This window comes from Bombyx mori, chromosome 9 (assembly GCF_030269925.1).
Source record: "Bombyx mori chromosome 9, ASM3026992v2".
In the NCBI taxonomy this organism is placed as follows: domain Eukaryota; kingdom Metazoa; phylum Arthropoda; class Insecta; order Lepidoptera; family Bombycidae; genus Bombyx; species Bombyx mori.
The window spans coordinates 3304950-3323384 of record NC_085115.1 but is presented as its reverse complement, the minus strand read 5'-3'; the positions used below and the strand labels follow the sequence as shown (position 1 = coordinate 3323384).

The window sequence follows — 18435 nt, the reverse complement described above, 5'->3', positions numbered from 1 at the left end:
CTCTAAAAGTATGGAAAATTTCATACTCCTCTGTCCGCGCAATTTTCGTAAAAAGGGATACAAAGTTTTTGCTTCACGTATTAATATATAGATTGTAAAGCACTTGAGGAAGTATTGCTTTATTCTACTACGCCATCCCACATATATGTGTGTAGAATTTAAGCTAACAATTAAAACAAAGTTGATTTCGTATAAGTTTATACGTGACTCTATCACCGCAAACGAACCACTCCTATTAGCGAGTTTGTAAATTTATTAAGCACGGTTATTTATGTGGCTGAATTAAATAAACATCTACAACATAAATGCCGCCACCCACCTTGAGACATGAATTCCAAGGTCTCACTTTGAACAGTGCAACGGCTGCCCGTTCTAACCGAACCGACCCTTCTAACCGAAAAGCGGGAACGTGATGACCACGCGGTCTATTGCTATCGACATGAGCTACTACCATGTATGTGGTAATTCAGATTGTAACTCAAATAATAGACATGCAATAAATAGACATGCTTTAACAAAAACCGACTTCAAATAAAAAAAAAGTAATTCCAAAACAAATTAATATACAGTAAAAACAATAATCATAGAAATCGGTTTGCGTGATATTGAGTTATTCATCTATTTGTCGCGCACGTACTTAATGCAAATTTAAGACTTATATGGTTTTCTCATGGATACCATTATCAGAACTGGACCAAATTGAAATGGGACCGCACGAGAAGCGTCAGCTTTCTAATAGAGACATAATCATCAAAATCGATTTACCCAGTCAAAAGCTATGAGGTAACAAACATAACAAAAAAACATACAGTCGAATTGAGAAGCTCCTCCTTTTTTGAAGTCGGTTAAATATTAAAAATGATTCCGTCGTCTCTTTATACCACCGCACTAGCTGTCACGCATTATTAAAGTAACCACTTTACACCAAGTGGACCGCATGTTTTTTTATTTTTAATTAATTGCCCTTGTAGGCAGATGAGCGTACGGTCCACCTGATGGTGAGTGGTTACCGTCACCCATGGACTTCAGTAATGCCAGGGGCAGAGCCAAGCCGCTGCCTACCTAACTATAAGTAGATACTATTTATTCTGATATTAATACTCTCCACAAGGCTCAATTGAAGAAGGACATATCATAGCGCTCGGGAAACACCGTGGAGGGGAGCTCATTCCATAGCCGGATGGTACGTGGCAAAAAAGATCTCTGGAAACGCACTGTGGATGACCGCAGTGGCTCCAGGTAGTATGGATGAACTCTACTCCGGTGGCGGGCGGAGTGATGGTAAAAACGAGATGCCGGTATCATCTCAAACAATTCCTTAGAGCACTCCCCATGGAACATACGGTACAAAATACAGAGGGAACCGAAGTCCCTCCGCAGACCCAGAGGTTCCAAACGAGTTTGCCTACCACTGGTGGTAATGAAGAATAGAATATTTTAAGGAGTGTTACTTACTTTTTATCGCCTATTTGATACTCTGATATAAACCATCGGACTATTTTAATCGCGTGATACAGTGTAGGAGCTCATGGCCCGGCTATTGTTGAGTAGTCAAGCTTACATTATCCAGTGATTCTCTTTTAGTCAATTATACGACACCCACGGGAAGTGATCCAGTACTATTTAAGGCGACACCGCATAGCCAGCGTCTCAATTTGCCAATCCAGAAAAAGTGTGGAAGCGTGAAGAACTTTAATCATAAACTTTTCTTATCAACCTAAGAAAATATAAAAAGACATAATTAAATTTCTTTTCCTGCTCCCGTGTAATATCAAGGCTTTCTGTCTACGGGCGAACTTGCGGAGCTTCGTGAAAATTTTCATTCGGGTCGCTTAAATATATAACTACGAATTTTTTATCCATTACCTACTAAAATGATTTTTAATATCAAACAATGCGTTTTTCTTTGAAGATTTTCATAAATTAAAAAGCAGACTACGGTCGAGGAAAATTTGCTAGCCCTAAGCTTTGATGAATTTAATCACTATTATTTTGTATTGTTAAGAAAATACAAATTAAGTAATATGAAAATCTTAATTTTGCATATTAAATTTAAATCGGTTCCGAAGCCAAACCTAGAATTTGTACTATAAGCCCAAAGTAATTGGAAAAATTTAGATATTAACATACCTTTACAAGCCTGACCTACATTTATTTATGGATATATAAACATTCGACCTACTTATCATCAACTTTAATACGTCAAAAGTTAAAGTGATTTTTTTATATAAATGTTTTTATCATCAATATAAGTACCCATTGTATCGATGCATCTTTGCCAGCGTAATGATAATCTTTCAATGCCCTTCTTGATGAAGTTAGCTGTACGGGTGCCAAGAAACTCTTCAAAGGCATTTTATACTGCCTCACCGGTTTTGAATTTTTTCCCTGCCAAGAAGTTTTCCTATCTTTGGATAAAGTAGAGGTCTCTCAGCCAGGGGTCTGGTGAGTATGATGGATAATGCAAAACTTCAAACCCTAGCTCTTGTAGCTTAAATACCGTCACTTGCATCGAATAAGGCGAGCGTTGTCGTATCGAGGAGCCGTGAGGACTGGCCATTAACCAAGGCTGGCCGGTAATACGCGAGATTCTCCGTCATTGTTTCCAGTTCCACACAGTAGGCATCCACAGTAATGCTGTTGCTATTTAGTTAGAGGCTATGATGAAATATACCGGCACTCAACCGCTAAGCAGTGACCGTGACTTTTTTAGGGGTAAGATTTTGTATGGGGCCTAGATGCTAACCACCTTTTTTTTTCTTTTTCTACCTATGCTGATAGCCTTGAGAGGCTATATCAGCTTCGCCCTAACGTATAGGTGAGCTCTCGGGACTCAAACCGGAGTGCTGCCAACACTGGCCCTAGCAAAAGCAGTGCTTCGCAGAATCTACCACCGGATCGGAAACGCGACCCACTGAAAAGATCCGGCGAGAAACTCAGTGGGCTGTGTCTGTAGGTTACTAACCACCATGATGATCGCTTATGATTATAAAAATGAATCTATTTTTCTGGTAAGTGCCAATACGGTTCAAAATCCATTCGTTATTGTACGTGTTAAGTCCTAGTGTTACCAAGTTCCTCAGAATGACGCTCTTGAGCTCACCTAGCTGTCTGCGCGTAGTTGGAAGAGCACCTTAGGCTACCAACGATTAGGAAAAAAGTGTTCACTCCATAGACGTAATAATGTTATCATCTGTTTGTGTAGCATTACTACCGCGACAGAACACGTCTTCCTTAATTATTCACATAGTGTCCGTATTTAACGGCCGTCTGGTGTAGTGGTAAGTGACATGGTCACTGCACAAGGGGGTCGCGGGTTCGAATCCCGCCAAGGGAAGATATTTGTATGATATATATAAATGTCTTTTCCAGGGTTATGGATATATATTAAATATATGTATGTGTATAATAAAAATCTTACATTTATATCCGTTATCTGGTACCTGTACCACAAGTTCTTTACGAACTTATCACGGGACCAGTTAACATGGTGTGATTGTTAGTAAATATTTATTTATTTATTATTTATTTATTGATGAAAAACATACTAATGTAGTGAAAACAAAACACTACTCAGTAAGCAAATAACTTTATTGAAAATTAATCTATGGTATTACATAACTTACGTATCAAATGGCTCGTATTGTAAAACAGCAACTTTACAGGTAACAACGTCTTGTTATTATTTTAATTTTTAATGCGGTTTGCTATTATATCGTTTTTTTTGACTAGATACATATTTTATTGATTAAACCCTTAATAATAATTAATTAACTGGATTTTTTTCTTTTTAAATCGCTTAGATGGGTGGACGAGCTCACAGCCCACTTGGTGTTAAGTGGTTACTGGAGCCCATAGACATCTACAACGTAAATGCATCACCCACCTTGAGATATAAGTTCTAAGGTCTCAAGAATAGTTACAATGGCTGCCTCAGCCTTCAACCCGAAACGCATTACTGCTTCACGGCAGAAGTAGGCGGGGTGGTGGTACCTACCCGCGCGGACTCACACGAGGTCTTACCACCAGTGGATCTATTTATTGTGTTTTATTCTGCCAAACTATTTCTAATCTTCAGCACTGTTGATTGGGCAGCTAATAAATTCCGCAACAATATTCGAATTCCCAACTTGCTGGACACACAACAAAAGTTAATCGTGTTTGTTTATTCACACTCCTTTAAAAAAAACACGTTCATTACTCAAAATTTCCGTTTAGCTGTAAAGTGACAAATCTCGCAACGAAAACTGAACTGTCCTGATAAGATTGTCCTGCTCTTCAGGCGAAACGACCGAAAGGATAGTTATGAAGCAACCATTCGGTTCGATTCGGAATGTTTTTACATTTGGATCATTGGAACTTTGGTGTTTTATTGCCTTATCGATTTACGCTATCCCTCCGTCTTCGTTTTACGATTTCATGATGGAAACGTTGGGTTTGTTCCGAAGACTTATTTTCTTGTTGAACTTGAAGTTTTTTTTTTCTTTTATCTCAAAGGGTTTATTTTGTATTCATTGGCACGTGCTCATTCCATTTTATGAGTTCGTTTCATACAATTTTAATTGGTGAAAACTGTTGATTGAATTCAATTCGACATCCAAAGATATTTGTACTGGGTAATTGATTGATTACTAGTGGTAGGATCTCTTGTGAGTCCGCGTGGGTAGGTACCACCACCCTGCCTATTTCTGCCGTGAAGCAGTAATGCGTTTCGGTTTGAAGGGTGGGGCAGCCGTTGTAACTATACTTGAGACCTTAGAACTTATATCTCAAATTGGCTGGTGAATTTACGTTGTAAATGTCTATGGGCTCCAGTAACCACTCAACATCAGATGGGCTGTGAGCTCGCCCAACCATCTAAGCAATAAAAAAAATATATCTATTGACATACACTTGTATTGCCATACACTATCAATATGTATCGTACAAATTGTTTCGACTATTATCAAATGTATCAATGTCATAAGCTCAACTGGTGTGATGACCTTCGAAGGGTGGTCGGTAAGAAATGAATGGGTAGAGCCGAAAATTAGGCTCATTAGTGTGGATTGGGAGTGGACGATATTGGGTAGATAATGATGATAATGAATCCCAACCAGGTAGGTTACAGAAGAGTGAAGACAAATAAGAGCCTTTTTTATGCTTTTCCGCACAAATTGAAAATCGTTCGTTGAAAATTAAAAAAAAAAAACAACACATACTAGACACATCCAAGACGTGACAGGGTGAAGTGAGGCTTGCGATTTGGGAGCGCACCTCGACAGCTCCTCAAACATGAACGGTACTGGATCGGATATTCTTATGTTTTGTGGGGAAAAAAGCTGGGGCTAATTTTATTTAAAAAAAAAATTGTACTTAGTAGCTTAAATACAAAAGAGTCTCTATCCTAGCGGTAGGCAGCGGCTTGGCTCTGCCCCTAGATTTGCTGATGTCCATGGGCGACGCTAACCACTCACTATCAGGTAGGCGGAATACTCGTCCGCCTACAAGGGCAATAAAAAATAAATAAATAAAATCTCATGTAGCGCCGTGTGCAATAATTACCCTAGCGTCCTTTAGTAAGCGCGCAGTCAACATTGAATAGGTATAAATGTTAACATGTCTTCATAAATGTTACGTCAATGTTAAAAAAAAGAAATTTTGTCATACGTTGATGTATGGGCTAAATCTGCTTCTACTCAAATACCAAAAACTATTTAACGGCTTTACGATTTACACTTAATTTATCATAGAGACTTTTCCGCTGGTCTAATTGATTTTGATCGTCACTCTATTGTATCATGTTCTATGTTGGTAAATATGTGGATTCATAATAAAAATTATTGATCTACCGGCTGTTATAAATTCCTCTACACTTGTGCCTACGCTTCTTGTGAGTATATACCGTGACGGGTAGCCATCATATAACACAAGAAATTTGACAGATGCCTGAATCTCGCTTACGACATTTTCAAGCTTGCAAACAAGTCCCGACCAACAACATTCGAACCGTCGGTCTACCCAGCAATATCACCCGCTCGGTGGAACATCTTCCCTTCGTCGTTATACCTCCCACAATAGCATGTGCAAGATGACCTCAATGATTCTCTAAATTAAAACAATAAATGGGAAGTCCTCGTTATTTCTCGGCTCTAAGTCTTAGAGCGCTTCTTCGCGTTGGAGCCCGGTACTCGAACGCCGCCCGTGCCCACGACAACACGAAGACGATGTACTGCGAATACTTTCTGCCTCGTCGACATACTGCCGTGATATTCGACCGACTTTTGAGATCCGGATGTTCGCTATGAATTTTTATTCCATTTATTTAAGAATCTTAAAATCCTTTTACTTTCGAGCAACAGCTTTATTCGGTGTAAATGGACCGAGAAGTTAACAGAGTACTCGATGTTAAATGGTAACCAGGACCCATTATCATTAGAAGAACGTTCTAGAAGTGAGGATACCGTATCTATATATATAAAAATGAATTGCTGTTCGTTAGTCTCGCTAAAACTCGAGAACGGCTGGACCGATGGCTGATTTTGGTCTTGAATTATTTGTGGAAGTCCAGAGGAGGTTTAAAAGGTAAATAAATATGAAAATGCTCGGAATTAAATAAAAAACAATTTTGTTTTTCCTTTAATGTTTCCCCGGCGGACGGATTCCTTTTGTTAGTTTTAAATATTTTTTTATACAAAAGTTTAGGTCTTTTATTTATCGATTGAGGCACTACGAAGTCTGTCGGGTCAGCTAGTACCGTATAAATTAATAAATATAAGTTTATAAATATTTACGAAAATGAAATATAATTACTAGACAGTCCCAAGGTGAACATGACCTTTTCTTGTAGAAATTCTTAGCTGGCTGGTTTTAAGCTATTTTTCGATTTTTAACTAATTTTTTTGTCTTTAAAGCAGTAGCTTTGCTGTGTCCCTTGCAATACTGACGCTTATGAGCGACTGTGACCATTCACCATCGGGTATGACGTATGAACAACGAGTTATCAGTCTACCAGACTTTAATCGATTATTGGACTTCATAATACAACACGATTTCCGTCATCCACCTTGAGATATGAGATCGTCCCTTTTAACCTTAGTGCATAACTGTTTCGCAGCGAAAACCCTGGTTGCTACCATTAAATTCTGATGGTATAATAGCTAAAGGCGTTTAACAGTGCCAAGATCAAGTAGATCCATCAGGACGTGTCTAGAACGATGAAGGTTATGCGTGAGCTGGGTTAGGGCTGTAGTTACAATGGTAAGCAGTGATCTAGCCGCATTTCTTTCTTTCTTTCTTAAATGGGTGGACGAGCTCACAGCCCACCTGGTGTTAAGTGGTTACTGGAGCCCATAAACATCTACGACGTAAATGCGCCACTCACCTTGAGATATAAGTTCTAAGGTCTCAAGTATAGTTTCAACGGCTGCCCCACCCTTCAAACCGAAACGCATTACTGCTTCACGGCAGAAATAGGTAGTAGGGTGGTGGTACCTACCAGCGCGGACTCACAAGAGGTCCTACCACCAGTAAATGAAGAAGCCTTCTGATGCCGTCTTCATATATCGTATTGTCACCTATGGGCCGGAGATCTAGATCGTCATGAATATTCTGATTCCTCATCTACTCCAGTACTTTGACGGCAGTGAAGTTTAAGCAAACAACTGGCTGCAGCAGCTAATGCTTAGTCTCACAACAAAAAATGTGTGGTGTCGTGGCACACCGGATAGGAACGAAGTTCCTTATTATAAAAATACTAATTTTAAGTTCTGTTCGAGGTATAAAGAAAATAAAACTGGACGTTTCGCAACAACCCACGGCAATTCGGTAACGTGCGAACTTATTGGTACACGTCATTCTCGGTTGTTTGCATAAGAGTTAGTGTATTGCGCAAATGAACGCTCTGAGATCGTAGTCAATGAATAATAAAAAAATATGTTATTTTTTGTACGTTATTACAAAGTTAAGTCGTACAGTGTGTGCATTACTGATTTGTACGTTATTACAAAATTGAATCGTACACTGTGTGCATTACTAATAAAAATCTTACGTTACGGACGTTTTTTTCCGATTAGGGTACCCCTCCGCATCGTCCCATAAGGAACTTCGATCCAAAAGCTTTCAATCTTTTCAAGTGCCTCTAAGCCACACCTCAACGCCTTCACGATGCATTGTATGAATAAAATTTTCAATTTTAACATGTTTTTCAGTCTGTGAAACAAATCTGTTAGCGGGCCACGGCGACCGTATGTAACGTTTGCTAGTAACAAAGACATATTTACACTCACCCCGCTGAGTCGAAGCTTGTCGCTCGTTCGCTAAATTACGCTTTCAGGGACTAACCGGCGATTGTCGAGCTTTACTTTAACTTAGCTCGGGACACGTACTGTTTTAACGACTGTTTATCTTTGCATTATGAAAATGCGAAAGTGGGTTCAGAAACTTTGTAATTTATATACAAAATTAAATGCGAACTTAGGTCCCGGATAGAGGTTTTCTGCTGTCATAGGCTATGACCTAAAATTTTAGTTCAATGAGTCCAGACTATACCTTGCGCCAGTTTGGCCACGTCAAAAGAGGTACGGCCTCAGGTCCGAAAAAAAAAAGATCAGGACAGAGGAACTCATATTATTAAAATTAATTGATACGTTACTGGTCTTAGTGTCCTATAATGCTAGATTTGCGTGATCCGTATTGGTTGTTATCACCTTTTATTACGCAAAATGGTTTTTATGTGATTTTGAAGTGGAATGTCTCTATCTATATATTAATACGTGAAGCAAAAACTTTGTATCCCTTTTTACCAACATTGCACGGACGGAGGAGTATGAAATTTTCCACACTTATAGAGAAGTGGTGACCTTTTCTTGTAGAAATTCTCAGCTGGCTGGATTTAAGCAGATTTCGATTTTTAACAAAAAAATTTTGGTTTTAAATTATTTAAGCGATTTTTTAAATATCGACGATGGAGTAAAATGTATTTTAATATTAATTCCGAAGAATCTACCATTTAATTACTGAATCACAGTACAAAAACAGTCGAGGCACTAATTTGAATCATAATTTATTAATTTTCACTAGGTGCTTATAAAAAAAAACTTATCATTCTAACGTTTTAAATGGATTATATTTGACACATTCATAAAACACAATGCAACTAAACAAGGCTAAATATTTCTCTATTAAATTGTTGTTTATTTTTTTTTTCAAATCCAAAATAAGTTTCACGTACGAAAATATGAAATCCGCTTTTAAATGATGAATGGACGAAGGAGGCCGCTGTTTTTGCCAGCTTCGACAAAACCATGATAAATGCGACATCGCTTTTGTCTTATCTAAACTTTTGTGTTCGTGGTATATATTTCTGGCTGGCTTTTATTTTGCTCTCCGATTTGTAGGTTATTGTGATTTCGTTTTTTTTTTAAGATTTACGCGAATAATTCCACTAAGTTTATTACATTCTAATCTCTCGATAGACTTTTGACATTTTACATTTCAGTTGTACAGACGTCAGTAGTGACGTCATAAATCCTTCTAAAGTTATATCTGACCTTAGAACTCGAAAAACAATGCAAATGATATAATTAAATACACCTTTGATATCTTGAGCGAAATATTATATCGGAGGTTTGAGATCAACAATCATTACATAATACAGCATATTATTAGTGTTATTTGACTTGGGCAAATCATATTTTTGATAAGTTGTGCCTCGTGGCTTGACTTGCGTGCAGACGCAGCGTAAGGTCCTCGAATAAAACATAAAAATATACGAATCGAGATAGTCAATATTTAAATAAATATATGTAAGCTTTGTGTTGACGTTGTCGTTGACAGAAACATTAATATTTGGGTACGTATCAGATCAGCATTCAACCATAAGAGGGAGCCCACAAGTGGGACAAAGAAAGAAACATGTTTTTTCTCGATCGGAATAAAAATATATAATTAAAATTCATTAAAACTCTTTGTGAATTAGCTTTATTATAAAAGCGAAAAGGACGATTCAAATTTGAATACAAGAATAGTAAAGCATGAACATTTAATTGTCGATTCTCTGTTTTAGATGAAACACATAGTGTTTTCCTTTAAGAAGAAATATAACAGATAATCTTCTATATATTTTTCTTCTTCAAAAAACGAAATCTGCCTCAAGAAATAGACTATTTAATGCAGAATAATTTTCAAATTAAACTGTCTGTAGTCTTTGTATTATCATGTTAATACAAACAAACTCCCAAACTTATGTAAATTCATAATTGTATGTGCTTGTATTGTATGTTGTAGCTATACCTGACCTTAGAACTTATGTCTCAAGGTGGATGGCGCATTTGCGTTGTAGATGTATATGGGCTCCAGTAACCACTTAACACCAGGTGGGCTGTGAGCTCGTCCAACCATCTAAGCAATAAAAAAAAAACTTAATCTTACTGTTTTATGAATATTCCAATTTGTGAATTCCTATGGTATTTTATACCTAAACGTAACGTAAAAGTAGGCAAGTGAAATTTAAATTAATTAAACGAAGGAAGTAACGGGTAAGTCGGAATTTATTTGACTGTTATAAATCAGAAATGTTTATGTGGAGAGCACACGCACCGTCCCGCCCTAGGCGTTTGTCAGGGCGGGTGGATGGCCAGTCGTGCCTCACGATCCGACGGGGACACACGCGTCCACGTCTCGACACGCGGCTCGGTAACTTGACACGTACATATTCCGACCAGTTGATTGTTTTTTGATAAAGAATTTGAAAAAGGAATTTAAACGTTACCGGTAAGATTATTTTTATTTTAAATCCATATTCTTATAGATTAATTTCAATATATGTAAAAAAAAATATACTAATATTATTTGCAAAGTATTCGTTGTTAGGGATATATAATAAGTACGTATTTTCGATTATTTATTAATAATCAAAGGAAACAATGTAAACGTCACATAGTAATAAACGGGAGTATCGGATGACAGCTTGTTATAATCGAACTATGAGGAACAATATATGATGTTGTTTTTTATTTATATATACACAACTAACGTACTTAGCTCTATCGATAACAAAATGAAGAATTACAGAGAGTATATCAAATAATTGCAGCATCCGGGTTATTTTTCAGATGTTACGAGTATGCGAAACCAATGTTAATGTACTGTAAAAACTGGGACCTAAGAACTCATATCTCAAGGTAGGTGGCGGCATTTACGTTGTAGATGTCTATGGGCTCCGGTAACCACTTAACACCAGGTAGGCCGCGAGCTCGTCCACACACACAAGCAATAAAAAAATAAAAGAAATAAAGTATACTACTTACCTAAGATGGGTGTGTAAGTTCCCCTAAATCCTCAATTACTGGTAGTAGAAAGGTGTTGATAAATTGTCCACTGTATCTTCTAAGTCTTCTTTCCTTTTCTTTTTTTATTACTAAGACGGGTGGACGAGCTCACGGCCCACCTGGTGTTAAGGAGGACGAGGTGGAGCCCATAGACATCGACTAAGTTAACAGCCCTACCCACCTTGATACATGAGTTGTAAGTCTCTTTTTTTCGCTACAATCATGCATTTTAAGCAATCATGTATTAAAAAAGATGTGTTGTGTCGTGGGACACCGGATAGGAACGAAGTTCCTTATTATGAAAATATTAATTTAAAGTTCTATTCGAGGTATAAAGAAAATAAAACTGGAGGTTTCGCAACAACCCACGGTCATTCGGTAACGTGCGAACTTATTGTGGTACACTTCGTTCACGGTTGTTTGCATAAGAGTTAAGGGTATTGCGTAAACGAACGCTCTGAGATCGTGGTCAATGAATAATAAAAAAATATGTTATTTTTTGTACGTTATTACAAAGTTAAGTCGTACACTGTGTGCATTATTAATAAAAATCTTACGTTACGGACGTTTTTTCCCGGTTAGGGTACCCCTCCGCATCGTCCCATAAGAAACTTCGTTCCAACACTTAAAGAATAACATTGCCGTTATTTCAATGACGATGAGACTCCGATCTCATTCAGGTACATAATAAACAATAGACACATTATCGTAACATGCACCTTGAATTCATCCAAATAGGATTACGAAATTTTTATAACTATAAACATATAGACCACATAAGCGATGACGAGCAAGCAGATAGTTGTCTTATTATCGTACACCCAAGGACGTTATTTCAGCACCACACCCAGCAATGACCATAGAAACCAAAGTTACTTTGTTATTACATAACTTTTCTCATTGTACCGCGTCAGCAAACCTTTGGTGTCTCAACCTGGTAATTAGTCCCTAAAGTGCCTTCCGTACTTAAAGTTGGAGTGTTTAAGAAAAATAGCTTCTGTCTCCTCTTCGTAAAGTTACATTAGAATTTGGTGACTCGGACTTTTTCCTTACATTCTAAGTTTAAACTGGGTTTTTGTCGTATCATTTTTAGTGTTATTAGGAATTTTTTCGATGAATTATCCGCTGAAAAACATAATATTCATAGTTTTGTTTTTAATGCAATGTTTGTAATGCATTTATATTGCTAAATGCTTCTATATCTTTTTTGAGCAATTTGTATCTTAAAAGTAAATCAAAACACAATTTATATTTGTTGGAGGCTCATGATAAAATTACAATTACTAGTGATCCCGCAGTAGTCGAAATTCGACTATAATTTAATTGAAATTATAAGTTTAAACATTATTATGGTTCTATTGTAAAACACTATTAAGCTTCTATAATATAATCACAGATTTCGCCAAAACTGCACTATAGATAAATAATAATAAAGACAAACAATATTAATCTATTCTCAATTTGACTACAGACTTTAAGCAATTACAAAAGTTTGACAATTGACACTAAACAAAGAGTATATTTATATGTATGTGTTGTGTCAAATACATGGTGGTGTGTGTAACGTTTTTTTATTTGATTTAATGTATTTCTAATGAATAATTAAAAAAAAAATAGCATTCTGCACTCCTTCTCTATAGGAAATTTCATAGTCCTCCATTCGGGCAATATTCGTAAAAAGGGGCACAAAGTTTTTGCCTCACGTTTTGCTTTATAGATATAGGTCTATGAAAGTTCTTTACGTAAATCTAAAATAGTATTCACGGTATTGTATCTTAAAATAGTTACATCTTTCACAAGGAAATATATAAGTTTAGAATCCCTGAGGGAGAAATTTAAAGAAATTAAAGTTCTCACTATGCCATCCCAGTACATTTTTGAAAATTTGATGTATGTTCGTAAACATATTGAGGAGTTTCCTAAACAGTCGGACATACATAATAGAAATACTAGGAACAAACACAAGCTTGTTGTGCCGATGAGTAGGTTACATAAGATACGAAATTCATTCGGGTGTTTGTCTGTGCGCCTGTACAACAAAATCCCACATGATGTTCAGAACCTACATATACATAGGTTTAAGAAAACTATTAAAGAACATCTGTGCAATAAAGCTTACTATAAAGTCAATGATTATCTAGAAGATTGCACAAAGTGGGAATGAGTTGCTCGCTCCAGGCATTTCAATATTGTAGTAATTGTTACGTTATAATACTCAGTGTAAAAAATTCATATTTAAAAAAATAATAATATTAAAAAATAAATAAATAATAATTTTATATGTAAAAAAAAAGACATGCCCGCTGAGTTTCTTGCCAATTCTTCTCAGGACGGAGGCTAGTTCTTGTGAATTGGCGGTAGTTCTTTTGACGTTCAACAAGTATGTACTTTCATTTATGTTGAATAAAAAAATTTTTTGATTTGATTTGATTTGATTTGATTTGATTTGATTTAAGGCACTCAAATTTAATAAGCTCTCACGTGTAGGAATGAAACACCGCGCGTATTTTTTCCGTGAAGCAGTAAAGCGTTTCGGTTTGAAGGGTGGAACGGCCCTTGTGTTATAAAAAGGGACAGTTGGAACTCATGTTTCAAAGTTAGTGAGGCAGCTTAGGTTGTCAATGTCTAAGGGTCCCAGTAAGACACCAAATTGACCGTTAGCTCAATCACCCATCTAAGCATTAAAAAAATTATTTAAATTTACACATTATTGTTCAATAATTTGTCTGTAAATTTTGTTTTGATTAAGATTGTCGTTAGATCATCGTCATCTTAATATTGTTAAACAATGGATTTTAGGGTCCTTAAGAGGATTTTAATTCAGAGAATATGTAAGATTAATGAAATATTAAGATGAGAACAACGATTAAGTAATGAAAATTCTAAGGCTAATTAAATTAAAATGGGTGTTTAAAAAAACTTTTTGTACTCTATATATACGTTCCTACTCAATTCAATTGATTGTGATAAAAGTTGGTGAACTTTTTGGTTAAGACCTTCCATAAAAGACGGTATCTTTCTATGAACGTATGTCACAAGTACAGATCATAGAAACTCAATGTGTTTCTATGATCTGTGGTCACAAGTATGAACAGTTTTAAGAAACATGCCTTACATACGATCAGCGATAGTAGTAGTGGAGCATGGCCGGATTTCACTAGTAAAGTAGTTATATTTTTTAAAACAATTTTAGGCTATTATTTTCATACGACTGACATATAAAGAGTGGGGCTAAAGTATGTAGGTACATTTATAAATTTCTCTAGGTAAAACCGTTTCCATACTAGTTTTTCACGTTCAAAGAAGAATAATATTTACGAGGTTCAAATATTAATACAAACCTATAATGTGTATTTCCTTTTTTTCCTACCTAATTGTTGTTAGCTTAAGAGGCTATTCCAACTTCGCGCGGACCGGTAGGTGAGCTCACGGGCTTAGCCTGAGAGAAATGCTAACACAAGTTCTAGCAAAAGCAGTGCTACGCTGAATCTACCACCGGATCGGAATCGCGACCCACTGAGAAGATCCGGTGAGAAACTCAGTGGATTGTGTCTATGGGCTAATTCGTACGTCGAACTCTTCGACGTGGACGGTGACCGCTGCTTGAGGGGCCTAAAAGCACCGAGAGTGAATCCGGATGTTTTGGGCCGTCGGCGGCTTTGCTTTGCACCTTTACCTGGATTGGATATGAATTTCCCTCCTCAAATCAAAACTACACAGAACATTAAGAAAGCATTCTTACAAAAAAAACCTTTCTCACAACTTAGTAAAAGCATGTGGCGATCGTACTCGCAATTCCCACTCGATTTTAAAACCTTAAAATAGTCGATAAAGAATAAAATTAATCTCCTCTATCCGTGCAGCAACAGACTGCTTCAAACTGCGCCATTAAAGCAAAGTGCTTTTTAAATATCGCTCGATTTGTTTATACTTTACAGTAAATAATGGTTTTTTTTAACGTTTTGTTTGCCTAAGGTAATCGTTCGAACTAGTAAATGTTTGTTCGTTCGACTATTTCGCATTTAAATAGATTAAATTTGTATACATTGTATATTTTATTAAGAATTGAATTCCTGTTGAAGAAGATCTTTAGTTTGAAGAAGATCTTAATTACTGTCCGTCTATTAAAATTTGAACGCTTTTTACTACACCCACGAGAAGAGATGGAGTTGGGTAATTCTAGACTTACAAAGTACATCCAAAATTCTAACATGGTTCTAACAGGTCCAATATGGTTAAGATCATCCAATATTCTCGAACAACCCACCCTTTGGGTGACATGAAAGACAAACGTGGGATTAATTAGAGAATTAGCATTATCGTTTTATGAGTTCTATGAGTATTTCTGTCGCGAAGCATTTATATGTTCCAACTATAAGGATGAAACAGTCCTTTCTATATACTCCGGTAATTATATTTATCCATTATTTGCCTATATTATTCACCTATAAAGACATTTGTAGTCACGTGCTAGGCAAATCATTATCTTTAAAAAATGCTACCTACCTGGGAATATAATAACGGTATATCCAAGCTTGATTACGACTGCATGGGGTGTCTGCATGAGAATGAGTATATCAGAGGAAGTGTGAAAGTAGCCTCATCATCATCATCAGCCTTTATCTGCCCACTGCTGGACATAGGCCTTCCTCAATGCCTTCCACATAATGCGGTCCTCCGCCTTCCGCATCCAACGACTTCCCGCCGTGCGCACGAAGTCGTCAGTCCACCTGGTTGGAGGACGCCCCACGCTCCTTGTACCCATCCGTGGCCTCCATTCGAGGACTTTCCTCCCCCGCCTGGCGTCGCTGGCTCGACAGATGTGACCGGCCCATTGCCACTTCAGCCTGCTAGCTTTGAGAGCTATGTCGTCGACTTTGGTTCTCCGTCGAATTTCTTCGTTCCGGATTTTGTCCCTTAGAGAAATATCTAGCATAGCTCTCTCCATCGCCCGCTGTGCGACTCTTAGCTTATGGGCCAGCCCTGCCGTCAGTGTCCAGGTTTCCGCGCCGTAGGTCATAGCGGGGAGAATGCACTGGTTAAAGACTTTTGTCTTCAGGCATTGAGGAATTTGCGAGGTGAGGATTGCACGGAATTTCCCAAATGCCGACCAACCCAGTCGTATGCGTCTCTCGATCTCTGTATTGAAGTTACCCCGGCCAAGCTGGATAGCCTGACCGAGGTAGACAAAGTCTTTTACCTCTTCAATGACTGCATTCGAGATGGTAACTTGGCCCGGGACGATTTTATCATTGAACATGACTTTCGTCTTGTCAAGGTTCATCCGCAGTCGCACGCATCGGGAAGCAGCATTGAGATCGTTGAGCATACGACTGAGGTCCTCCAGCGATTCCGACATTAATCAACAAATTAAAGAGCGGATAGTTAGCGTGGTATGGACATGTGATGCGTAAAGAGAAGATGCATGTGACAAGGAGATGTATGGAAATGGTAGTGCAAGGTAGAGGGGGTAGAGGTCGACCGAAGAAGACATGGATGGAGTGTGTGAATGAAGATATGAGAGAGAGAGAGGAGTGAGTGTTGAGATGACGGCTGATAGAAGGTAATGGAAGAGAAAAATTAGCTGTGCCAACCCTACCTAGTGGGATAAGGTAGAGAAAAAGGAGGAGATCGGCATGATATTACAAAGCGGTTATATTCTTCTTCACGATGAATGTTTGAAAAAACATTAGATGTGTATCTTCCTGCACATGTTAGCAAGCAGCTTTGACTTTAGTATCTACGCGATATAAGTGTGCGTAAATCCTCTGAGATTTTCCTTATCGTAACGAACCCGTTAAATTTCCGACTGCGAGGAGAATAATGATGTAAGTTTGGTCTTCATATTCAAATGCTACCAACTCGAATGCTCAAGTTCAGACAAGTAACTTAGGTAGGTATATATTAAATTGAGAAAATCTGACGCTTTGATTATGCCTTGAGAAATTCTAGGTGTTACAAATATCGCGAATAGTCTTAAGTTTAACCAAATTTAATGTGGTTAAGATATAAATCCTAAAACTTACGTAAGCCTGTTGGACTTCAAGAAATAATATTTCTATTTTTATAAAGTTGTTTTATTATTTATTATTATTTGCTGCTATCTAAAAAATATTAGTTATGAAGAGAGGGATAACTCAGAATTAATTTATCTCTGACATCTACCCACTTCTGAAAAAGATCTTCTTTTTTTATTGCCTTTGTACGCAAACAAGCACATGGCTCACCTGATAATGGTGGTATACTACCTATAAGAGGTAGGGAGGAGGTAATAATCAACTTTAATATGGTACGCAATGATAGTCAGCGACCTGGCTGTGACCGTGGCATTGCTGACATCAATGAGCGACGGTAACCACTCACCATCAGGTAGGCCGTATGCTCGTCTGCCTATAAATTCAACTAAAAAAATGAAGTACCATGCTTAGTAAGCGAAAATGAATTCGATTATACGGGATAAAACCAAAAATACATTATGGTTTTTTTTAAGTGAAACTTCTTTAGAATTGTTGTGATTTCAAACTCGATGAAACAAAAAAATAAGTCCATAGAGACACAAACACATAAATGTATAGGTATCAGCCGGTGAGAGAATGAGATAGAACACCTCATTGAAGAGTATTGAAAATGATAAAATTTGAAATGCTTTCAGTAATTCTAATTCTTTTTTTATGTACTTATAAATTACAGTTTATATATTGAAGCGACTGTTCATTTTTTCAATACTTTTCAATAAGTTTTTTAATCAGGGACTTCTCAGAAATTTCACTTCTACCGTGTCTGACTTGCACACACACACACTTTTTACTTTTAATCCTCTGGGTAAAGTAAATTTTGTCGCGATTCACAACGTACCTGCTTGCTACATGATTGCTCCGAATCGAGGCCGCTGTATTTTCTCCACAGCTGACATGAATTCATAAAGCCAAACGATTTTCTTCTTCACATCTTTGTGATTTGCCCGTGTGTGTTGACTTAGAATAGTATCAGCTCAGACCGTAGGTTTCGTAAACAGCGACTAAGTGATTTACCGAACCGCTAACTGCAATAGTCTCCTATCAATCCAGCTTACTGTCCACCCGCATTTACTAGTGGTAGGGCTTATTGTGGATAATACCTTCTCATT

At 37.3% G+C, this 18435-nt stretch overlaps 1 protein-coding gene across 2 annotated transcripts in view; it reads left to right on the top strand.

Annotated features, from left to right (window-relative positions):
* The window catches only part of LOC101746412 (EGFR adapter protein), a 132776-nt gene that overhangs the window by 43452 nt on the left and 70889 nt on the right, over positions 1 to 18435 (top strand). The window contains exon 1 of one of the 2 annotated variants that reach the window (XM_012697266.4): positions 10616 to 10752. The exons of the other annotated variant lie outside the window; for it this stretch is intronic. The gene's annotated coding sequence lies outside the window, so the exon portion shown is untranslated. Of the gene's footprint in view, positions 1 to 10615; positions 10753 to 18435 lie in introns of those variants that run through there. 2 annotated transcript variants of the gene reach the window in all.